General features: G+C 38.2%; 1 protein-coding gene across 3 annotated transcripts in view; it reads left to right on the forward strand.

The window, feature by feature from the left end:
- LOC124794709 (prefoldin subunit 2-like) overlaps positions 1-26,116 on the forward strand; it is a 91,074-nt gene that overhangs the window by 57,417 nt on the left and 7,541 nt on the right. The window contains exon 1 of one of the 3 annotated variants that reach the window (XM_047258285.1): positions 11,562-11,786. The exons of 1 other annotated variant lie outside the window; for it this stretch is intronic. The gene's annotated coding sequence lies outside the window, so the exon portion shown is untranslated. Of the gene's footprint in view, positions 1-11,561; positions 11,787-26,116 lie in introns of those variants that run through there. One more of the 3 variants, XM_047258284.1, reaches the window with a different exon arrangement.

The following is a 26,116-nucleotide window of genomic DNA, read 5'->3' on the forward strand; positions in this document are numbered from 1 at the left end:
CAAAATATGTGAATAAATTACAGTAAACTGGAACTGCTAATATTTACTGATTTAATACACTACCAAAATGAAACATTGTTATGTACTTTTAATAAACGTATCATACATAAAATACCTCATCTTGACTGTTGTGACCAAGTGCTGTCAAAACTGAAATCTAACACACATTTTTACTTAAGCTGATCTAACAGTTCCTGTTAAGATATTCATCTATAGAATGGAAAGAGTTGACTATTAAAAAGTCTTTCAAAACCCTGTTTAAACTGTGCTTTATCTGAAACCAAGCTTTTAATGGTTGCTGTCAATTTATTGAAAATTGTGTTCCTGAATATTGGACCCCTTTTTGGACCAAAGTAAATGATTTTAGGTCTTAACATATCTGACCAGATAAGCACAAACAAGCAATATTTCCATTTTTCAATTAAGCCTAGAAATAAATGGGTAAAAATAATTTTACTGCGGTAGGATTATTCAGTTTTGAATTAAATCATTATACAACTCAAAGTTAAGAGGAGCATGCCAATCTTGCGTGCTTGTGCTACCTCGAGGATATACCACACACAGACAAATTTTATCAATTAAAGTGATACAACTTTTCTTTTAATTTCACTAGAGGTAAAAAAAGTGCAAACCTTTCCACACCAGACACTCCTGGATACTAAAATGTTTTGAAACACGAGGGCAATTCTGTGTGTTGCAGGCACAGGATTTGATATAGTGCATAAAGCTTGGATGGTGCAAAATGAAAATGAAGGAAGGAACAGTAGGATATAATGTCCCATTAATGAAGTCTTTATGTACTTAGCCCAAGGGAAGGATGGAAAGCAAGATCAGGAGTGTCCATTTAAAAGAAACCATCCCAATATTTTCTTTGGTACAAGAACAGAAATCATAAATTTACACTGCTGATCTGGAATTTCAACCTCACTCCTCTGTAAGTCCAGTGTTTTAACTACCTACAGATTAAGAGGGGTGACATTAGAAGTTTAAGTTGGGCCGAGGTCTTTAGAGACAGAACATTAGCTCAATCGAAAAACGTATGAATCTCACCACAAAAATACAGCTATTAGTTATGTTCACTTCAGACAATTCATTGCTCAGTTACGAAGTGGAGCATCCAACGGAAGACACAGGTAAGCTAACTGCACTTTTGCCTAAGGAAGGATACCACCCATAACTTTGTATACTAAATTACCTCAGGATCAATCCGAAATGATTAACAGAATTCCCAGAAAATCTGGATCAATATGAGAAGATGGAGTTTGAAATCATCTGCACCCAAATATTTGAGTGAAATTACACAAAGGCCTCTGTACTGATCAGTAAAACCGAATTAACATTAATGTATTTACAAAAATGTTTCATAAAACTATTCGTGAACTCACTCCTAGTACTAGAAATGAAAACCTCTTATGGGCTCCAGGCACGAAAATTTGAAGATCTTCAGTTCACATATGAATGTTCTGTCGGGGTCATTCCACGTCAAATCAACAAATGAAACCATCGTTTTCAACCTTACCCTCTTGGATTTAAATGAAATGAAGTATGCTTATAGTACTCATAAAGAGTACCACAATTAAATTTTTTCACATTTTTCTGATAAAAAGTTACCGAGTCACGAACTTTCAAAAATTGAAAAATTTTTGACTCGCGGAACAATGTTGTTTTCTTTATAACTCGTGTTCTTAAATATATATATATGATGTGACTTACCGAACGAAAGTGCTGGCAGGTCGATAGACACACAAACAAACACAAACATACACACGAAATTCAAGCTTTCGCAACAAACTGTTGCCTCATCAGGAAAGAGGGAAGGAGAGGGAAAGACTAAAGGATGTGGGTTTTAAGGGAGAGGGTAAGGAGTCATTCCAATCCCGGGAGCGGAAAGACTTACCTTAGGGGGAAAAAAAGGAAGGGTATACACTCGCGCGCACACACACACATATCCATCCACACATATACAGACACAAGCAGACATATGCTTGTGTCTGTATATGTGTGGATGGATATGTGTGTGTGTGTGTGTGTTGTGTGTGTGTGTGTGTGTGTGTGTGTGTGTGTGTGTGTGTGTGTGTGTGTGTGCGCGCGCGCGCACGAGTGTATACCCGTCCTGTTTTCCCCCTAAGGTAAGTCTTTCCGCTCCCGGGATTGGAATGACTCCTTACCCTCTCCCTTAAAACCCACATCCTTTCGTCTTTCCCTCTCCTTCCCTCTTTCCTGATGAGGCAACAGTTTGTTGCGAAAGCTTGAATTTTGTGTGTATGTTTGTGTGTCTGTCGACCTGCCAACACTTTCATTTGGTAAGTCACATCATCTTTGTTTTTAGATATATTTTTCCTACGTGGAATGTTTCCCTCCATTTTATATATATATATATATATATATATATAGGGAAACATTCCACGTAGGAAAAATACCGTATTTACTCGAATCCAAGCCGCACTTTTTTTCCGGTTTTTGTAATCCAAAAAAACACCTGCGGCTTAGAATCGAGTGCAAAGTAGGCAGAAGGTCCGAAAAATGTTGGTAGGTGCCGCCACAACTAACTTCTGCCATTAAATATACAGGGTGGTAAGAATGTGTGAAATGCTTGTAGGGATGTTACAGGGCAGGTTGTACTGAGACATAAATGTTAAGAAAGAAATTCGATACGTTTCTCCATTTTCGAGTTATTTAGCATAGAATTTAGCCAATCGGGGCGTCGCGCACTTGCATTCAAGCGGCCTGCCAGGGGCGGCGTTGCCCAACGAGTGCTTTGACTCGTTAGCTGGAACTTGAATTTACACGCGCGACGATTTGATTGACTAACTTCAATGCTAAATAACTCTGAAACGGCGCAACGTATCGAATTTCTTTCTTAACATTTATGTCTCACTACAACCTGCCCTGTAACATCCCTACAATTATTTCACATATTTTCTGACCACCCTGTATGCGCTACACAGGCATGCTTTGCAGGCACAAAGATAAATACTGGCGCCAAAACCTCTGCGTCAGTAAATAAATTAAAAAAAAAAAAAAAAAAGGTGGAAGACGAGCTTTTTTTCTCCGCTCCGAATTTCGACCACTGCATTTTCATACATTATCCATCGAAGTAAATAAAAATTCCGTATTATCTTCGAATGTAGCAGCATTTCAATTTACTACGAAAATCCGACTGGCAAGACTGGGATGTTTGTCAATATGGCCAACTCTACGTTCTGAATTTTTTCCTACCTGTGAGAAGTGATGGTTGCTAAAAGGAACTTTTATGAATTGTGAATCACATGCAGTATTGTCTTCACCATAAGAATAATACGAAGATAAACATTTTGCCATGTATTCTTTCATGTTTGCTGCTATCTCATTTAAATTCTGTCTGCCTAATAAACTACGAAACTAGAGTGAGACAACAGCAAACGCGGAAGAATATACATATCATGTCATGTTTATATTCGTATTATTCTTATGCCTAATAGTGCTACAGTCAGAAATGAAGTACGGCAATTGACTAGATTTTTAAATCTAAGATGACTAATTTCTGTGCAGAATGTAATGTACTAAAGAGGCGTCTGCAAAGATTTTCAAACGGAGAAAAATTTTCGCTAAACTCACGTTCAGAACATCATCCATCATACGCAGTCTATTATTTGGTTTTTGTTGATCATTATCAAAGAAAGCAGCAGTGTAAGTAACAACAAATAGCAGTCTCTTGCCATGGTTTCGCTAATGAGACAATTCCTGTCTTTTTTTATTGTAAGCGGCGGAAGCGCGCACAAAAGCAAGCCGTGCCGCGAGCGGCGACAGGCCGTAAACACTCATTATCAGAATGCGACAAACAATGCACAGTACAGTAATGCATTTTCAGCTGAGTGACGTAAATGGACACAGGCAGACAGTGTTTGTTGGTAATGAGGATCACACTGTGGCTAAACATGCCTTGGTGCACGGCCAGCACATCTTGGCACAGTGTTACACCGTCCGGGTTATCTGGATACTTCCCACTAACACCAACCTATCCGAACTCCAGAGATGGGAACTTGCTCTTCAATATATCCTCTCTTCCCGTTATCCACCAGGCCTCAATCTCCGCTAATTTCAAGTTGCCGCCACTCATACCTCACCTGTCATTCAACAACGTCTTTGCCTCTGCACTTCCGCCTCGACTGACATCTCTGCCCAAACTCTTTGTCTTTAAATATGTCTGCTTGTGTCTGTATATGTGTGGATGGATATGTGTGTGTGTGTGTGTGTGTGTGTGTGTGTGCGCGAGTGTATACCCGTCCTTTTTTTCCCCCCTAAGGTAAGCCTTTCCGCTCCCGGGATTGGAATGACTCCTTACCCTCTCCCTTAAAATCCACATCCTTTCGTCTTTCCCTCTACTTCCCTCTTTCCTGATGAGGCAACAGTTTGTTGCAAAAGCTTGAATTTTGTGTGTATGTTTGTGTTTGTGTGTCTGTCGACCTGCCAGCACTTTCATTTGGTAAGTCACATCATCTTTGTTTTTAGAGATATATATACACACACACACACACACACACACACATTGTTTATAAAAACAACATTGTTGAATTTATCCAATTTTGAAAAACTGTATTTTTAAAATTCTCAAAAAAAAAAAAAAAAAAAAAAAATGTGAAAGATACACTTTACATCTACATATTCTGAAACTTTCAACTTGTGATGAGCATGGGATCACTATCAAAAGCAATTTTATGTTTACCATGATTCTCCAAAATCACAGTCAGATAGGTGACTTTCTATAATTTGCTGTACATGAAAATATTACAGTGTTGGATTATGTTACATGGTCCACAAATTGTACTTTTGAAACGAATAACTGCTTATTAAACTTTAGTGCTAACTATTTATTAATAGCTGTAAAATCACAGGAAAAAAAGGAAGCTATCTCTCATTTTAAAGATTATATATAAAAGGATTATTCTGGGTTACTATCTGCAAGCTATTCAGTATTTTATCTCTGGTTAATATTGTCAGCAATTTTCACCTATTGTTGAAAGTGACCCACACATTCTTTTGCTGTTAGGCAGCTGTAGTAAAATTATGTGATTAACTCTGAAATGTGTTTTGAATCTAGCTTAAAGGTACTTTTGTACAAACCTCACAAGAGTCTGTAAGTTTATATGCCTACAACCAGTTAATGTTTGCATACTATTAACATAATGAAATAATTTTTTACAGGAAGTGAAAGAATAGAGAAGTAATATTGTATAGTATTGAATATAAAAAGCTGGGGCATTCAACTTAACCACAAGAAACACTTACGGCTTGTTTCACAATGGATGATAGCAAGAAAACCTTTCTTAACTTTAAATCAAAAAAGTGTGTGACAACTGCCGTAAAAAATTGCACGAGTAGAAATTTGTGATACGTCTAGCACAGAAAATGATGATGATGATCTACTGTATTCTGTGGTGAAACAAGGAAGTGACAGGGTTTTATGTGATAGTGACGTACAAGACATTGCAGCAAGTGGGGCCTTAGAAAGCTTGAATGCTTCTTTGCAGTCTGTTGGTGAATCGCCAATTAAGAAGAAACGACTGTGTGAAGCAAAATATCCTAAGGAAAAACTAATTAAATTAACTTCAGCAATTCAAACAAACGTATTATTGCTTCCTTCCGAAAAAGAAGAAGAGGTACATGATCATGCAGAATCTGAGATGATCAGTCAGCTAAAAGATAAATTTCGTACATGTACATCTCAAAGTAAACATGGATATTTTTACCATTTTATCTAAAAGCTGGAGTGTTAAGAAGCTTCAAGATGAATTTAACGTAACAAATTACATGGCTCGAAGAGTAAAAGATTTGGTGAAGGCCAAGGGAATTTTGTCTTCACCAAACCCAAAACCTGGCAAGACTCTTGATCAAACAACCGCTGATTTTGTTAGAAACTTTTATCGTTCTGATGAGATAAGCATGGCAATGCCTGGGAAAAAGATTTTGTGCTTGTGAGAGATAACAGAGAATAACTGCAAGTACAAAAACGGCTAGTTTTAAGTAATTTGAAAGAAATTTACGCAAACTTTAAAGACAACCATCTAGAGTTCCACATTGGATTTTCGAAGTTTGCAGACCTACGTCCCAAAAATTGTTTTAGCTGGAAGTAGTGGTACACAGTTTCGATCAAAACTTCAAACTCATGCTGACTGGGTCTAACATTCCTCAGCTGACAAAGGATGAAGATAATCCAATAAAAACTCACAAAGACTGCATTGCAAGAGTTGTATGTAGTCCGTCATTACCTGCTTGTCATTTTGGTGAATGTAAATTCTGCCCTGGCCAAGAAACATTTAAGACATATTTACAAGATTTGTTGAATACTAATGATATTGATAATATAACTTATCAGCAATGGGTTTCTGTTGATCACACATCTCTAGAAACAATCATAAAATCATCTGACAACCTTTTTTTTTTTTTTTTTTTTTTGAATAAAATCGCTTACACGACATTCATTTGTTGCTAGTCAACAATCAACCTTCCAAAAGAGATTGAGAAATGAACTTACAGAAGGAGAGGTCTTAGTGATCTGTGACTTTTCTGAGAATTACTCCTTTGTCATCCAGGACGAAGTTCAAGGCTATCACTGGACAAACATACAAGCAACGATTCATCCCATTGTTGCTTGTAACAGGATGGGAACAAACTCGAGCACACAAGTCTTGTAATCATATCAGAATGCCCAACACATGACACTGTTGCTGTGCATTTGTTCCAATCGTACTTGATGGATTTCCTGACTGTTAAATTCGGTAGAAAACCAAGAAAAATATATTATTTCTCTGGTGGAGCAGCAGCTCATTATAAAAATAGGAAGAACTTTATCAATCTGTGCCATCATGAAGACGATTTCCAAACTGAAGCTGAATGGCATTTTTCAGCCACCTCGCATGGGAAGGGAGCTAGTGATGGTGGAACTGTTAAATGACTTGCAGCTCGAGCAAGTCTGCAACAGCCATACAATGATCAAATAATGACACCAAAACAACTTTATATGTTTGCCAAGGATAACATAGAAGGAATGAACTTCAAGTATGCTACTAAAGAAGATCACAAAAATGGAGAAATGAAACTTACGAAGAGATTTGAGAAATGCTGCAAAATTGTAGGGACACAAAAACTTCACACTTTTATTCCTTTTAGCAAGGACAAAATAATAACAAATGTGTGTTCAAACTCTGATGATAGTAAAATTGAACTGGTGACAGCTTCTGACAGTGATAAAATACCGTTCAAAGACATAAAAGGATATGTTGTTTGTGATTATAATGGACACTGATGGTTAACCTATGTACTTGAAAAAAATCAGGACAAGGATAAAATCACAGTTAGTTTCTTACATCCACATGGACGATAACCATCTTTTACATTTCCGAGTCATCCAGACATTCTTTCCATAAGCAGTAGGGAAGTAGTGGCAATTGTGAACCCTCAAACTGCTACAGGGCGAACATATAAGTTATCCAGTGCAGAAATTTTGACGTGCAACAGACTGATTAGTTCGAAGTATGAAGAAGTGCACTAATAGGATGCCTATTTGTAAATAATAGTACTCACTAACTGAATTTAGGTCTGATCTCAGGTATTCATCTTTCTGTGTTTTTTTATTTATTTTTTTAAGTTTTCATTTTGTATTTATTAATTACAGAAGCATAAAACATATGTTCTTTTATCAATTATAAATTATTTTTAATTTCCACATTTTACAACAACATACAGCTGGGGGGAAGTAGGCCTAATATCTAAAATACATTAGTTTTTACTAATTTTTAAAGCACCACCCTTAACGTAAAATTGGTTATGATAGTGATCCCATGCTCATCCCAAGTTGAAAGTTTCAGAATATGTAGATGTAAAGTGTATCTTCCACATATATTTTTTGAGAATTTTAAAAATAACAGTTTTTTAAAATTCGGTAAATTCAACAATATTGTTTTTTTTTAAACAATTTGTGTATATATATTAAACTAATGATGTTTGGTATCGTTAAAAGCTCTTTAAAAGAACTTTCCAATGAAGTAAATTTTATTGTTCTAGCTTAATTAGAACATAAGTTGTAAAGAAAACAACATTGTTCTGTGAGTAAAAAATTTGCCATCTTTTCAATTTTTGAAGATCCATTACTTGGTAACTTTGTCAGAAAAATGTGAAAAAATTTTTGTCATGATTTATGAGTAATATACGCATACTTAGTTTCAAAAAAATCTGAGAGGGTCAGGTTGTAGCACTTGTTGATTTGACATGGAATTACCCGTTGCTGTTGTGGTCTTCAGTCCTGAGACTAGTTTGATGCAGCTCTCCATGCTACTCTATCCTGTGCAAACCTCTTCATCTCCCAGTACCTACTGCAGCCTACATCCTTCTGAATCTGCTTAGTGTATCCATCTCTTGGTCTCCCTCTACAATTTTTCCATCCACGCTGCCCTCCAGTACTAAATTGGTGATCCCTTGATGCCTCAGAACATGTCCTACCAACCGATCCCTCCTTCTAGTCAAGTTGTGGCACAAACTCCTCTTCTTAGTTATGCGATCTACCCATCTAATCTTCAGAATTCTTCTGTAGCACCACATTTCGGAAGCTTCTATTCTCTTCTTGTCCAAGCTATTTAGCATCCATGTTTCACTTCCATACATGGCTACACTCCATACAAATACTTTCAGAAATGACTTCCTCACTCTTAAATCTATACTCGATGTTAACAAATTCCACTTCTTCAGAAACGCTTTCCTTGCCATTGCCAGTCTACATTTTATCTCCTCTCTACTTCGACCATCATCAGTTATTTTGCTCCCCAAATAACAAAACTCCTTTACAACTTTAAGTGTCTCATTTCCTAATCTAATTCCCTCAGCATCACCCGACTTAATTCAATTACATTCCATTATCCTCATTTTGCTTTTGTTGATGTTCATCTTATACCCTCCTTTCAAGACACTGTCCATTCCGTTCAACTGCTCTTCCAAGTCCTTTGCTGTCTCTGACAGAATTACAATCTCATCGGCGAACCTCGAAGTTTTTATTTCTTCTCCATCGATTTTAATACCTACTCCAAACTTTTCTTTTGTTTCGTTTACTGCTTGCTCAATATACAGATTGAATAGCATTGGGGAGAGGCTAAAACCCTGTCTCACACCCTTCCCAAGCACTGCTTTCCTTTCATGTCCCTCGACTATTATAACTGCCATCTGCTTTCTGTACAAATTGTAAATAGCCTTTCGCTCCCTGTATTTTACCCTTGCCACCTTCAGAATTTGAAAGAGAGTATTCCAGTCAACATTGTCAAAAGCTTTCTCTAAGTCTACAAATGCTAGAAACATAGGTTTGCCTTTCCTTAACCTTTCTTCTAAGATAAGTCGTAGGGTCAGTATTGCCTCACATGTTCCAACATTTCTACGGAATCCAAACTGATCTTCCCTGAGGTCGGCTTCTACCAGTTTTACCATTCATCTGTAAAGAATTCGCGTTAGTATTTTGCAGCTGTGACTTATTAAACTGATAGTTCGGTAATTTTCACATCTGTCAACACCTGCTTTCTTTGGGATTGGAATTATTATATTCTTCTTGAAGTCTGAGGGAATTTCGCCTGTCTCGTACATCTTACTCATGAGATGGTAGAGTTTTGTCAGGACTGGCTCTCCCAAGGCTGTCAGTAGTTCTAATGGAATGTTGTCTACTCCCGGGGCCTTGTTTCGACTTAGGTCTTTCAGTGCTCTGTCAAACCGATCTATTAATAATAAATGGTGATCTAATAATGCTGGCTTATTTTAAAGGAACATAACATTAAAAATCAGTTGCAAAAAAATGGAAAACTGAGCCCACTATATGTAATTTTAATCAAGTGCCTTATGCCAATCATGGCTCATTCAATTGTTACATGCTGTAGCTTTATTTGTAGGAGAAATCTCAGATATTTATCTTGAGAAAATTTACTTGCTTTGTCATGTGAGTTTCCCTCTGGAAGAATACAGATGATTGGGCACCTACTATTAGCAGCTATGTCACATTTGATAGTGAGCCTGCCCCACTGAATTTACAAGAGAGTAACTGCTTCTCAGTAAATTAGGTCGAGGCAAAACAATTGAACTTCACAGTTGGTAATAGAAACAGGCCTTACTGTCACTTGCTGATTGGCCCCAGATTCTTGTGCTCATTAATCCCGTGTTTTGTTTCTTTCATGGATTATTGGAGCAGTAATGGAATTACTGAACGAAAAAGATAATTATGTGTAAAAAGTCTTGTTCTGTTATGAGCAACATAATAATGAACAGTATGACACAAAACCTGAGGATCTAGTTACAGATCTCATTAAAATTGGCAATGCCATACCAAGAGCAGAGCGAGCAATGGAATAATATGACATGCATTCCCTAGACCTCTGTGATCAAGTTGTAGGTTTTTTTTAAATTTAAAATTGTATGCAGCTCAACTGCATTGGTGTAGTTGACGCAATCAGTATTTGTGGGTAACAGATAAAAGCATTCCACAGGCATCATCTAACTGCAGCAGGAACGCAAGTGAATACAAGGCCTAAATTACATGGCACTTAAAAGACGTCTATGCTAGCAGAAACTGGCAATAAATTACGCTCACATAGCATGGAAGGCGTTGATCTGAGATGTCTACTGAAGCCAGGAAGTGTCTAAAATGCAATAAAGAAACCTTTGAAAAATTAAGTTGTCAGCTTAACACAAACATTAAAGTATGTTGCCATAAATGATGCAAATTCACTACCCATAGAAGAAAATCAGGGAGTTAATAAAGAACAGACTTCTTGTTAATCATCCCTGTATAATATACAGGATAGAGACAAAGACTCCGCAAATGATGTAATACTTACTGTAGAATATGCAAAAGATATTTTAGAATACCTCAGGGCACTTGAGGTAAAATATCCATTGAGGGCAAATTTCCTGTGTGGCGATTCTGTGTATATTTGCGGTAATCTCTAAACAAAAAATTAAATATTAGAAATAGAATGCCAGATCTTGAGGACCGTGGATTTCATTTCATCTAGCGAAAAAGCACGCAATATCTCTTAATTTAGCGTCACCCTCTTCTGCACACGTCTAGGTTGTTAGACTACAAAATTAAAATTGTAGGCGGGATGATTCCGTACAAATTTTACATATACACCGGATTCTCACGAAATAATTTTGTAAAAGCAGCTTTTTTACGAAAACGACAAATTCTAATAACTATTTAAGTCTGTCAGTAAGAAGGAACTAAATATGTCACAAACTGGAACGTTATAGGCACTGAAGATCACCAACCTTTCGTATTCTCTCGGTAATATCCAAACACGCCCAACTACAACAACATTCCACTAACTCAAATTTGACAAACTATCTGTCAGTTGTTTCGCATGTCTGTTATCGCTGATAAACACAGGTTGGTAAATAACATGAGGCAAATATTTGAATCTGAATTTTTGTTTTATCAAACTTTGAATGTTTATCAAAAACTTGACCGTGGTTTTATTCTTTAATATCACGCAAAATTATAGCGTTAGTCGCAATAAAATCTTGCGACAGATATTTAAGCTAAGAGCATCAAACATATATCAAAATATCTGTGGACTGCGCAACTAAGCAAGCGTGTTTTCGTTGAATTTATGATCGTAGTGGTGTTTCTAGTTTGCTAGTTAATGAACATAATTTATTGATTATGGTTTTTGCTCGATAATTGTAATTTCGCACAGCACATTTGTAAGGAACTATTTGCTGAAACTGCTCCCGGTTTCTCAGATTTCAGTAAGTGACCTAGACTGAAAATTTTTGAGGTTAGGTGGTATAATCAAATTTTATTTTTTGTAATTACTTGATATATTTTGTATTTTTCTATCTTTTACATTACAATGTGTGAGCTTAGGATACACCTTGAAGTAGATATACTTAGCGCTTGTTAGCCAGATGTTTCTTATTTACGGGAATAAAAAATATGCCGGCCGTAGTCAAAAATGTCACTGCAGGAAATGCAACTTGTTGCAGTTTTTACCGCATTGATTTGTTTTGAGAACAATCCCTGATTTCACACACCCCTCATCTACGGTTTGAGAATAAGATGAGATCATTTCCAATCATTCTTGTTTTCTATTTGTTGGGTGACAGAACATCGTACTGTCTCTTAATTTGATTTGAAAGATTTTGGAAGAATTATATCTCATTGTGTTCCCGTTTAATGAGGAACATTGTTGGAATAATTGACGACATATAGGAAAATATGTCGTTTTGCGATTTTTCGGTGTATTGATGTTAAGCAGTTTGCCTTAACAAGAGGTGATGTAGCAGGGATACTGAGGATACAGTTTATAAATAAGAAAAAAGTACGTTCAGGTTCATAGTGAAATGAATTTTTGCAAGATTAACAGATTATGCTCGAAATTTGCTCCTCCGATGTAGAATGCTGCAATACATAAATAACGTTTTCATATTTTTTTAATGTTCTTCTCTCTACATGACTTATATTTATTTTTCTGCTTATATTTATTTACATATAAACGTACATCAGAATATTATAATTCTTAAATCCCTTTGTGTTGTAGAATCTGTCAAGCAGAAATGAGAGATGTTTGCATTTTAAATTTAATTTTGCCTGCTAACCACATTTAATTTACTGTAGACATATTCAAAGATTTGTTGCTGTAGTGATTTACACTTTCCTGTGCCAGAGTAATATTTTTTCCTGCATAGGGAAGTCAGTTTTGTTACTGCTATATTTGTGTTTAAATTGAGTGTACTTATCAGTGACAAACTTCACGTGTATTATGAGTCTGTTGTCAGTGAGCTACAAAGCTCAAATAATTGCCAAATTTTGATGGTGTGCACTAGATATTCTGCTTGTACTATATAGTTAGTGTAATGAATACTTTATGTATAATACAAAACACTGTATTAGAATGTAGAATATTAACAGATGGTTGTTGGTTTGGCTCTCAGTCCGAATACTTGTTTGATGCATTTCTTCACTCGACATTAGTCTTATTGTGTGCAAGCCCCTTCATCTCTGCATAATGGCTGGAACCTGCAACTACTTGAACATGCAACTGCTTGAACCTGCTCACTCTACCCGCCAGTATTGACATATCCAAAGTAAACTCACTTTGTGTCCTATTCATTGCCAAAATCAGGGGTCATAGGAGAACCAATGTCATAGGTTTTAACTGTGAAAAGCAGTCCATTGCTTTGTCATTTCTGAAGTTACTCATCTTTAAGAAAGTAAGTCTTCATTGCTCAAAAATGTGCTGTAAGGATAACACATGGTGCCCACACATGATCATTTTGTAGACATCTGTTTAAGGAGTTGGACATCTTGACTTCTGCAATTCAAAAGGAACAGTGATGTACATAATAATGATACCACAAGGGAAAATGGTACTCGTTACTCCACATTAAAGTTGTCTTTAGTACAAGAAGGGGGTGCACAAAAAGGAATATACAATGCTGCAACTAAAATTTTTTCATAACTTGCTCAGTGATATAAATGTCTGACAGACAGCAATGCAAAAGCAAACGGAAAAGTTTCTTCTTGACAACCCCTTCAATGTGTGCTATTGCGTAACATATGAAAGGTAGTTGGTAGGAATTACTAGCTCACATCTCTGTATTTAATAACAATAATAATAACAAAAAATGTATAAACATTCAGCATATATAGTCATATTTACAAATTAATTTGTAATGCAGTTATAAAATGGCTCATTCTATATCATTACAATTTATCATGCAAGTGATGCATGGAACATTTAGAGACGAATAAATAAACAAATATCGTACATTATACATTTTCAGACATCTTGGACTTTCGCTATAGGCCTAATTACTTTTTTCTTTGGTTCTGTATTTTATTATTATTGCTGTTATTATTATTATCATCATTATCACTACACATTAATGCCCCTACAACAGTAGTTGACCTTGAGTGTTACAAGATTATTCAATTTTTTTTTTTTTTTTTGTTTACTTCTTCATTTTGTCTTCCCAAAAATCTGTTCATTCTCTGACTGTGTTTTTGTTTCCTTTGTTACATCCATATTGTTCTTCCTTTCTTTTACTTCAAGTATTGTGTTCATAATTTTGTTTCAGAACTTGTCTCTTTCATTTACTATCATTTCCATATTGATTCCTGAATATTTTATGTGGTCTTCTATTTCTTGCAATCAATTTCTTTTATTGAACTGTTTGCTACAGCAGAAACCCTCATAGTGAATGTGCTGCTGTTCATTCTGTATAGTTTTGCATAGAATATGTCAGCATTTTCTTATCATGTCTGTGTGTTTGTGTAACTCTTTAATTGGTCCTTCATCCATATACCGCCCTTGTTTATTGCTCCTTAAATTTTTCTGAGGGTTTACATTCTATTTTTTTTTTCTGTCTGTGAAACCTGATGCTTCAGTTGTGGTCATTTCTGATGCATAGAGTGCTTCTGGTAGTACATCTGTATTGTAGTGCCCAATTTTGGTCTATTTTGATATGTTTCTTTTATTGTAGTAAGTCCATGTGTGTTTGTATGCTTCCTAAAGTTTTTCTGTTCTTATTGCCTTGTTTGAATTACCTATTTGTATATATTCTCTTCGATTCTTGAATTTTTCCACACTATCAACCTTTCTGTATTTTGTGTGCTTGGATTGAGCATTGTTCTTTCTACATCAGAGACTTCATGTAAGCATTTCTGTGCTTCTTGTCTCTTGTTGCTAAGCATGGCCAGGGCACCTGAAAATGCCAGGTATTTCATGATTATCTTGTTTGTACATGTTCTTCCTAACTGGATCCCCTTTGCTGTTTCTTCCCATTGGTTGATAATTTTGTCCAAGACTGTTGAATAAAAGTGGTGAGACACCATATCATTGTCTTTCTCTGTGTGTATCTCAAATGGTTCTGGGACTTCTCCCATAAATTTAATTTTGGATGTGGTGTCAGTTGCATGACCATTCCAGTTTTTGTGCCTATTCCACATTCTTCTGGCGTGTCAAGGAGAGTCTGCCTGTCTATGGAGTCGTAGGACTTCTTGAAGCCATGGCATGATGACGGCATAACTTGTCTGGCTGACCTTCAGGAGTGTTCACAGGTGCCAAATCTATTGAATAAATGATCTTCCTTTTCTGAAGCTTACTTGGTTTTTAGCCATCTGTGTATAAGCTTGTATTTCTAGTCTGTTGGGTAATGCGTTGGAGGGAAAGAGGGAAAGGGAATTTTGCAAGTGACTGGTTTTTTATATGGGGACAATGGGACGGCCGGGATGATTGGGTTTGTGAATTTTAGGAAGAAGGTAGAAGGTAGGGGTGCGGGGTGTCAGTGGGGTCAGGAGGTTGATGGGGTCAGGTGAAAGGTTTTGTAGGGGGCCTAAGGTTCTGAGGATTCCTTGAAACTCTACCTGGACATCAGGAATAGGATTACCTTGGCAAACTTTGTAGCTGGTTACCAAGCCCCCACAGAACGTATCTCTGCCTACGTAGATCAACACCTTCAACCCATTACATGCAGTCTCCCATCCTTCATCAAAGACACCAATCACTTTCCCGAACGCCTGGAATCCTTACCCAATCTGTTACCCCTGCAAACCATCCTTGTAACCATTGATGCCACTTCCTTATACACAAATATTCTGCACGTCCAGGGCCTGGCTGCGATGGAGCACTTCCTTTCACGCCGATCACCTGCCACCCTACCGAAAACCTCTTTCCTCATTACCTTAGCCAGCTTCATCCTGACTCACAACTTCTTCACTTTCAAAGGCCAGACATACCAACAATTAAAGGGAACAGCCATGGGTACTAGGATGGCCCCCTCGTACGCCAACCTATTTATGGGTCGCTTACAGGAAGCCTTCTTGGTTAGCCAGGCCTGCCAACCCAAAGTTTGGTACAGATTTATTGATGACATCTTCATGATCTGGACTCACAGTGAAGAACAACTCCAGAATTTCCTCTCCAACCTCAATTCCTTTGGTTCCATCAGATTCACCTGGTCCTACTCCAAATTCCATGCCACTTTCCTTGACGTTGACCTCCATCTGTCCAATGGCCAGCTTCACATGTCCGTCCACATCAAACCCACCAACAAGCAACAGTACCTCCATTATGACAGCTGCCACCCATTCCACATCAAACAGTCCCTTCCCTACAGCCTAGGTCTTTGTGGCAAACGAATCTGCTCCAGTCCGGAATCCCTGAACCATTACACCAACAACCTGAAAACAGCTTTCGGATCCCGCAACTACCCTCTCAACCTGATACAGAAGCGAATTACCAGAGCCACTTCCTCATCCCCTCAAACCCAGAACCTCCCACAGAAGAACCCCAAAAGTGCCCCACTTGTGACAGGATACTTTCTGGGACTGGATCAGACTCTGAATGTGGGTCTCCAGCAGGGATACGACTTCCTCAAATCCTGTCCTGAAATGAGATCCATCCTTCATGAAATCCTCCCCACTCCACCAAGAGTGTCTTTCCGCCGTCCACCTAACCTTCGTAACCTCTTGATTCATCCCTATGAAATCCCCAAACCACCATCCCTACCCTCTGGCTTCTACCCTTGTAACTGCCCCCGGTGTAAAACCTGTTCCATGCACCCTCCCACCACCACCTACTCCAGTCCTGTAACCCAGAAGGTGTACACGATCAAAGGCAGAGCCACGTATGAAAGCACCCACGTGATTTACCAGCTGACGTGCCTACGCTGTGAAGCTTTCTATGTAGGAATTACCAGCAACAAACTGTCCATTCGCATGAATGGACACAGGCAGACAGTGTTTGATGGTAATGAGGATCACCCTGTGGCTAAACATGCCTTGGTGCACAGCCAGCACATCTTGGCACAGTGTTACACTGTCCGGGTTATCTGGATACTTCCCACTAACACCAACCTGTCAGAACTCCGGAGATGGTAACTTGTCCTTCAATATATCCTCTCTTCTCGTTACCCACCAGGCCTCAACCTCCGCTAATTTCAAGTTGCCGCCGCTCATACCTCACCTGTCATTCAACAACATCTTTGCCTCTGTACTTCCGCCTCGACTGACATCTCTGCCCAAACTCTTTGCTTTACGGATGTCTGCTTGTGTCTGTGTATGTGTGTGTGTGTGTGTGTGTGTGTGTGTGTGTGTGTGTGTGTGTGCGCGCGCGCGCGCGCTCGCGAGTGTATACCTGTCCTTTTTTCCCCCTAGATTAAGTCTTTCCACTCCCGGGATTGGAATGACTCCTTACCCTCTCCCTTAAAACCCACATCCTTTCGTCTTTCCCTCTCCTTCCCTCTTTCCTGACGAAGCAACCGTTGGTTGTGAAAGCTTGAATTTTGTGTGTATGTTTGTGTTTGTTTGTGCATCTATCGACATGCCAGCGCTTTCGTTTGGTGAGTCACATGATCTTTATATATATGATTGTATGTGGTTTTGAATCTGGTTTTGGTCTCGAGTTTGTGAAGTGTAGTTTCTTTTTTAAGGTTTCTCACAGTTATAGTGTCTGTTTCTAGAGATTAGTCTGGTTGTTATTTTGAAGCATCTGTTAGGAGGCCGATAACCCTTTATATCTTCTCTGAACATTCTGTAGAAATTTCTCGGGCTATTTCTCTTGAAGTCTTTCTCAATTTCATTTAATTTACTTTAGTCATATATCCTTTTTGTTTTTGTTTTTTTATATATTTTGAGGACTGTTTCCAGACTTCGTGGAAATCCTGCTATTTTTCTGTAATTCTCTTACTGTTAAACTTCTTCCATGCGTGGATCTTCATTCAGTGGCATGGTTACAGCTTGTGTTCTGCCATCTATTTCTCACACTACACCAATACCAGAACCATTAGTGACAAAACACTAACCAATCAGGGCCTTGCACAAGGAACCAGCCCAAAATTTAGTTGAAATGTATTACATGGACATACTGGACAACACAATAATGTTGCAATAGACCTTTAACATCATCAGTATGGTGGACATAGAAGCCTAGAAAATTGAGCAATGGATTATGTCACCAGTAACTCAAAAACATTACTAAAAGAATGCTAGCAAACTAATGTGACCTCTGAGAGAACAGAGTTTTGGCAAAGTGCACTTACAGTGTCTGCAGCTGTTGTGTTGCATACCGATATTGGCACCAGCTTGCATGTTGAACAGTGGTAACTGAATACAATGACTTAATGAGTAGGTTGCTGGTATCAAGTCATAATCTTCATTCAATATTAGAGAAGGAAAGTTGCTACTCACCATATAGCAGAGATGCTGAGTCGCAGATAGGCGCAACAAAAAGATTCTCACAGTTATAGCTTTTGACCATTAAGGTCTTTGTCAGCAATACACACACACATGCAACTCGCACAGACGACTGCAGTCTCAGGCAACTGAAACTGAGACTGCCGTCGTGTGTGCGAGTTTTTTTTTTTTTTTTTTTTTTTCTTTGTGTGTGTGTGTGTGTGTGTGTGGTGTTGTTGTTGTTGACAAAGATCTTAATGGCTGAAAGTTATAATTGTGATAATCTTTTTGTTGTTCCTATGTGCTACTCAGCATCTCTGCTATATGGTGAGTAGCAACTTTCCTTCTCCAATATTGTTAGATTCCTTCCTGGATTTTCCGTTGTTTGATTTCATAATCTTCATTTGTAATTTCCTGTTGTTCGTAAACCAAGTAAGCTAGCATCTCGTTTGTTATGATAGAAATTAACTGTGTCATCAGAATTTGTGGCAAAATATGAAGTAAGACGTACATGTAGGTTTCTGCAGTGATGAATGTAAATGAAACTTCTTGGCAGATTAAAACTGTGTGCCAGATGGGGACTTGAACTTGGGATGTTTGCCTTTCTGTGCAATTGCTCTACCAACCAATCACGACCTGTCCTCACAGCTATACTTCTGCTAGTATCTCGTCTCCTCTCTTCCATATGTCACAAAAGTTTTCCCACATACCTTGTGGGACTAGCGCTTCTGGAAGGAGGATATTATATTATGGATGTGGCTTAGCCACAGCCTGGGCATGTTTCCAGAATAAATTTTCTGGAGACTGAGAGGTTTATGTCCATGAATCAGCATGGTTTTACAAAGCACTGCTTACGAGAAACTCAGCCTGCCCTTTTCTCGCGATATACAGCCATCTATAATGAGGAGCAATAGGCAGATTCCATATTTAGAGATTTCCGGAAAGCATTTGTCATACTGTCCCATTGCAGGCTGTTAATGGTTCAAATGTCTCTGAGCACTATGGGACTTAAGGCTGTTAATGAAGGTACAAACATATGGAATAAGTTCACAGATACATGAGCGGCTCAAAGATTTCTTAAGTAGTAGAACCCATTATTTTGTCCTCGACAGCGAGTGCTCATCAGAGAGAGACAAGGATATTGTCAGGAGTGCCCCAGCGAAGTGTGATAGGACTGCTGTTCTTCTCTATATACATAAATGATTTGGTGGACAGGGTGGGCAGCTGTCTGCAGTTGTTTGATGGTGATGCTGTGGTATACGGTAAGGTGTCAAGGCTGAGTGGCTGTAGCAAGATACAAGATGACTTAGACAAAATTTGTAGTTGGTTTGATGAACGGCAGCTAGTCCGAAATGTGGAAAAATATAAGTTAATGCATATGAGTAGAAAAAACAAACCTGTCATGTTTGGATACAGAATAAGGAGTGTACAACTTGACAGTCACATTGTTTAAATATCTGGGCGTAATGTTGCTAAGTGATATGAAATGGAACGAGCATGTGAGAACTGTGGTAGGGAAGGTGAATGCTCGACTTTAGTTTATTGGGAGAGTTTTAGGAACTCGCTGCTGCAGTTTCCAAAAGACTTATTCTTTCTAATGAGAGTTCAGCATTGAAAGAGGAATTGGCCAAAAGATTCTATCTTGCTGCTATTCTGAGCAGTCCTTGGCAAATTTATCAGAGCTCTAAACTGGGAATAAGGAGATATAATTAGTGTTAATGTTGCGTATCTATACCATCTTTCTTTTACTGACAGTGTTGTGTTTGCATCTAGTGCAAATAAACTTCACCGACTACTGTAATGGTTGAAGTTAGATATCAGTATGTATTGTTTACACAAGCCGTCTTACGGTGTATGGTGGGGGTACCTCTGCTACTACTAAAATTTTCCTCTTTCTCTGTTCCATTCACAAATGATGTATCGGAAGAACAACTGTCCGTGTGTGTTGTAATTTTCTGATTATGGTCATTTCATGAGATATATGTGGGATGAAGTAATAGGTCGCGTGACTCTTCTTTGAATATGTGCTCTCAGAATTTCAATGGTAACCCTTTCCATAACACACAACACCATTGTTGTAGTTAATGCCATTGGAGTTTGTTGAACACCTCCATAGCACTCCCACTCTGATTAAACTATCCTGTGACAACACATCACTCTCTGTTGGACCTTGTCTATCTCTTAATATCTTTGTAGACAAATCTAAGGAAAAAAATCATATCACAAAACCAATAGCAAATAGGCTATCTGATCATGACATGCATATCTTATGTTAATTGTTGAAATTTGTCAGAATATAAAATCTATTAAATCTGAGTACAGGAGGCTAATAAATCAGTCAAAAACTGTGAATTTTAGGAGACGGCTCAAACTCATGAATTTTGGATGGATAGTTTAATACTTCTGATTCAAATGGAAATCGGAAAGCATTGATTAATAAAGTTACTTGCTCATTTGAAAATTGTTTCCCACTGAAGATAACTCAAATCAAATAGAAGTATAAAAATAAACCATGGATTGCACAAGGAATAAAGATATCATGGGACAAAAGGAGACTATATTTACTATCTAGGAACAGCTCTGATGTTAGTGTTGTGATGCATTACAAAGAATACTGCAAAAATATTGAAACAAGTAATCCAGAAATGTAAGCGGGTCATTCCATGTCAGTTCAACCAGGGGCTCCAGCTCATAGTCTGAGATTTGACTGAAATTCAGTACACTAATTCTACCATGTGTGGAACACTCGTGTACAAAGTATTAGTTTCCCCTGCCAATTAGTTCCAGAATTATGACTTGTGAAAGAAGGTGGCGTGACCCGGAAATTGCAACCCGCATCTGGCAATCTATCTTCAGACCCAACTTCAGGTCTTAATAACTTTGGAACTATTCCAAACTGTCCAGTGAAATTTTTACAACCCACTAACATCCATTTAGAGAATTTAGAGAACACACTCCATGAATCAAAACACCAACAACATATTTATGAGGGAAAATAAAAAGTTCCAAAATGTGATTAAAAAAATGTAATACGTTAAAAGGTACATATTGTAGACTAGTAAATAAGGAAAATTGGTATACAATGCTTTTTGTAAACAATGTTGTATTTTTTAACATAAATTTACCAACACATTTGAAATGGAAATTTTATTTATGTGTATTCCCTGTTTTGACTTGTGGTTGTGAGACATAGGTTTTAAATGCCAAAACCAGAGGGTGTCAGTCAGAGGACTTGGGGCATGTGAAGGCATACTAGAAGAAACTGGAACACAAACAAATTGAAAGTAAATGGCATTGTGGGAGTTGTCACTGTAATGAAAATGAAATGGAGTGTAATGAAATATATAACCAGGCAAGTGGATTGTTGACAGACCAAGGAAGTTATTTGCTGGATGACAGTATATAAGAAAAGCCAGAGACAATGACCTTGTTTACTCTAGTGAGCCTATATCCAGAAGTCAATCTTTGATGATGTGCAGGGTTTCTGTTAAGACAACACTTATTTTTCCATTATGTTGAAGTTAAAAAAGGTGGTTTTCATTTTGAATGTAGAAAATGTTATTACCATTGTAAATTAAACTTATCATAAGTATCTGAGTTGTTGTCTCAGTGATGTAAACATTGTGGTAAATAATTGACAGTTTTTTCTCAGGTGATGTACTTAAAACATCATGGATTCTGTCATTAAGATCACTGTGTGTGTGTGTGTGTGTGTGTGTGTGTGTGTGTGTGTGTGTTGACAAGTCTGCCCAATCCCATTAAAACATTGTTGAAGGACGTTCTGTCATTTCATAGTGGTCCATCCACTGTTCTTGGAAATGCTCTAACCAGTGTCAGCTGTCAATACCAGAGTGCAGAGGTGCGCTATATTGCATTCATAAGAGGTCTTTAACATTATCCTTTACAATAATGCTAAGTAAAAATAGTCACACCTTTAATGTTGAAACTACGTCTATATCTGTACTCTCCAAACCCCTTGAAGTGCAATTCAGAGGATACATCCCACTGTAGCAGTTATTAGAGCTTTTTCTATTCAATTCATGTATGGAGCAGGGGAAAAACAATACATAGTTTAAATGCCTCTTTGTGTACTGTAATTAATCTAATATTATCCTCACAGTGCCAATGGGAGTAATATGTAGGGGGTTCTGGTATACTCGTAGACTCATCATTTAAAGCTTGTGCTTGAAACTTTGTCATTAGACTTTCTCAGGACAGTTTCTGTCTATCTTAAAGTGTCTGTCAGTTCAGTTCTTTCAACATCTCTGTGACACTCTCCCATGGACCAGGCGAACTGTAACCATTTGTGCTGCCCTTCTCTGTATATGTTCAATATCTCCTAATAGTCTTACTTGGTACAGGTTCCACACACTTGCACAAGTGATTTGTGAGCAATCTCCTTTGTAGCCTGATTGCACTTCCCTAGAATTGTACCAGTAAACTGAAATCTGCTACCTGCTTGACCCACAACTGAGCCTCTGTGATTGTTCCACTTCGTGTACTTACTAAGTGTTACACCAAAGTATTTCTATGAGGTTACAAATTCCAACTGTGACTCACTAGTAATGTATTAATAGGATACTACGGATGCTACATGTTTTTGTTTTGTGAAATGCACAGTTTTACATTTTTGAACATTTAAAGCTATTTGCCAGTCATTGCACCACTTTAAAGTTTTATCAAGGTCAGACTGAATATTTGTGCAATTTTGTCCAGACTGTACTTCATTTAGATAACTGCGTGATCTGCAAGAAGTCTGAGGTTACTATTAATGCAGTCTGCAAGCTCATTAATATATAAAATGAACAGCAAGAAACCAACACACTTCCCTGGGGTACACCTGAAGTTACTTCAATGTCTGCCGATGACTCTCCATCCAAGATAACGTGCCGCATCCTCCCTACCAAGAAATTGTGAATCCAGTCACACATTTCATCTGTTGCCCCTTCTGATGGTACCTTTGATAATAAATGTAGATGTGGTATTGTGTCAAATGCTTTACACAGATTGAGAAATACTGCATCTACCTGACTGCTTTGATCTGTGGCTTTCAGAATGTCAGATGAGAAAAGTGTTAGTCAGGTTTCACATGATCTATGTTGTTGAATTTCATGCTGGCTGGCATGTAGGAGTTCATTCTGTTCAAGATACCTCATTGTGTTTGAACTTCGAATATGGTCTAAGATTCTACAACAAACAAATGGGGAGGATTTTGGTCAGTAATTCTGTGGATCGCTTCTGCTACCTTTCTTGTAGACAGTGTGACCTGTGTTTTTTCCCAGCTATTAGGCACAAATTTTTGTTCCGTGGATCTACAATAGATTATAGTCAGAAGAATGGCTAACTCAGCTCTGAATGTGTGTAGAATCTGATAGGGATTCCATCAGGCCCAGATGCTTTGTTCGGTTTTAATGATTTCAGCTGTTTCTCAATGCCACTAACATCTGTTTCACTCATCTTTTTAGTGCTATGAGAACAAAATTGGGACAGCACTCCTGGATTTTCCTTTATGAAGGAACATTTGAAAACAGAGTTAAGGATTTCTGCTTTTGTCTTGTTACTCTCAATTTCAGTTCCTGTCCCATCCTTGGGTGACTGGACACTAACTGTGGTGCCACTAACAGCCATTACTTATGAACAGAACTTAATTTCTTTGTGTCTTGTGAAAAATCATTTGACAGTATTCTGCTACAGTAGTAATTGAAGGCTTCACCCATTGTTCTCTTGGCCCCCAAAAGTATTTCATTCAGCATCTCTCTATTACAGCCCTATGCTGTGCTTTATACCTTTTATGCAGTCATCTGTTTCTTTAGACGTTTCATTACAGTGGCTGTATACCGTGGAGGATATGTCCCATTATGAACTGTTCTACTGGGTACATATCTATTCAATGTATTGTCAACTTTTCTTTTGAACTTTGGCCGTTGTTCCTCTACTTGCTCCTGCCATTACTAAAAGTTTCCAGTTCCTCATTGAGATATGACACTACAGTTTCTGTGACTAGTTTGCTGAACTTATAAATCTTTCTGCTTGTTTTAGTTGTTTTTTGTGATTTAGTATTCATTGTTACCATGACAGCCTCACGGTCACTGATATCAGTTTTGATGTGGACTTCTTCAAAGAAGCCAGGTCTGTTTGTTGGCATCAGATCTAGATATTTCCATCATGAATGGTGTTCTGAACTGTCTGTTCTAGGTAGTTTTCAGAGAAGGCTTTTAGAATCATTTCACAGGGTGTTGGTTCGCCCCCACTAACAAAATTGTAATTTTCCTCATTGATTGCTGGATAATTAAAGTTTCATCTGGTACAGAGACGAGTTGAGGGTCTGAATCAGAGGTTGAGACGGTTCTGCGACCGTGTGGGCTGCAGATTCCTCGACTTGCGCCATAGGGTGGTGGGGTTTCGGGTTCCACTGGATAGGTCAGGAGTCCACTACACGCAACAAGTGGCTACACGGGTAGCAGGGGTTGTGTGGCGTGGGCTGGGCGGTTTTTTAGGTTAGATGGCCTTGGGCAAGTACAGAAAGGGCAACAGCCTCAACGGGTGCGGGGCAAAGTCAGGACATGCGGGGACCAAGCAGCAATCGGTATTGTAATTGTCAACTGTCGAAGCTGCGTTGGTAAAGTACCGGAACTTCAAGCGCTGATAGAAAGCACCGAAGCTGAAATCGTTATAGGTACAGAAAGCTGGCTTAAGCCAGAGATAAATTCTGCCGAAATTTTTACAAAGGTACAGACGGTGTTTAGAAAGGATAGATTGCATGCAACCGGTGGTGGAGTGTTCGTCGCTGTTAGTAGTAGTTTATCCTGTAGTGAAGTAGAAGTGGATAGTTCCTGTGAATTATTATGGGTGGAGGTTACACTAAACAACCGAACTAGGTTAATAATTGGCTCCTTTTACCGACGTCCCGACTCAGCAGCATTAGTGGCAGAACAACTGAGAGAAAATTTGGAATACATTTCACATAAATTTTCTCAGCATGTTATAGTCTTAGGTGGAGATTTCAATTTACCAGATATAGACTGGGACACTCAGATGTTTAGGACGGGTGGTAGGGACAGAGCATCGAGTGACATTATACTGAGTGCACTATCCGAAAATTACCTCGAGCAATTAAACAGAGAACCGACTCGTGGAAATAACATCTTGGACCTACTGATAACAAACAGACACGAAGTTTTCGACTCTGTATGTACAGAACAGGGAATCAGTGATCATAAGGCCGTTGCAGCATCCCTGAATATGGAAGTTAATAGGAATATAAAAAAAGGGAGGAAGGTTTATCTGTTTAGCAAGAGTAATAGAAGGCAGATTTCAGACTACCTAACAGATCAAAACGAAAATTTCTGTTCCGACACTGACAATGTTGAGTGTTTATGGAAAAAGTTCAAGGCAATCGTAAAATGCGTTTTAGACAGGTACGTGCCGAGTAAAACTGTGAGGGACGGGAAAAACCCACCGTGGTACAACAACAAAGTTAGGAAACTACTGTGAAAGCAAAGAGAGTTCCACTCCAAGTTTAAACGCAGCCAAAACCTCTCAGACAAACAGAAGCTAAACGATGTCAAAGTTAGCGTAAGGAGGGCTATGCGTGAAGTGTTCATTGAATTCGAAAGTAAAATTCTATGTACCGACTTGACAGAAAATCCTAGGAAGTTCTGGTCTTAGGTTAAATCAGTAAGTGGCTCGAAACAGCATATCCAGACACTACGGGATGATGATGGCATTGAAACAGAGGATGACTCGCGTAAAGCTGAAATACTAAACACCTTTTTCCAAAGCTGTTTCACAGAGGAAGACCGCACTGCAGTTCCTTCTCTAAATCCTCGCACAAACGAAAAAATGGCTGACATCGAAATAAGTGTCCAAGGAATAGAAAAGCAACTGGAATCACTCAATAGAGGAAAGTCCACTGGACCTGACGGGATACCA

The sequence above is a fragment of the Schistocerca piceifrons genome, chromosome 4 (assembly GCF_021461385.2).
Source record: "Schistocerca piceifrons isolate TAMUIC-IGC-003096 chromosome 4, iqSchPice1.1, whole genome shotgun sequence".
Taxonomy (NCBI): Eukaryota; Metazoa; Arthropoda; class Insecta; order Orthoptera; family Acrididae; genus Schistocerca; species Schistocerca piceifrons.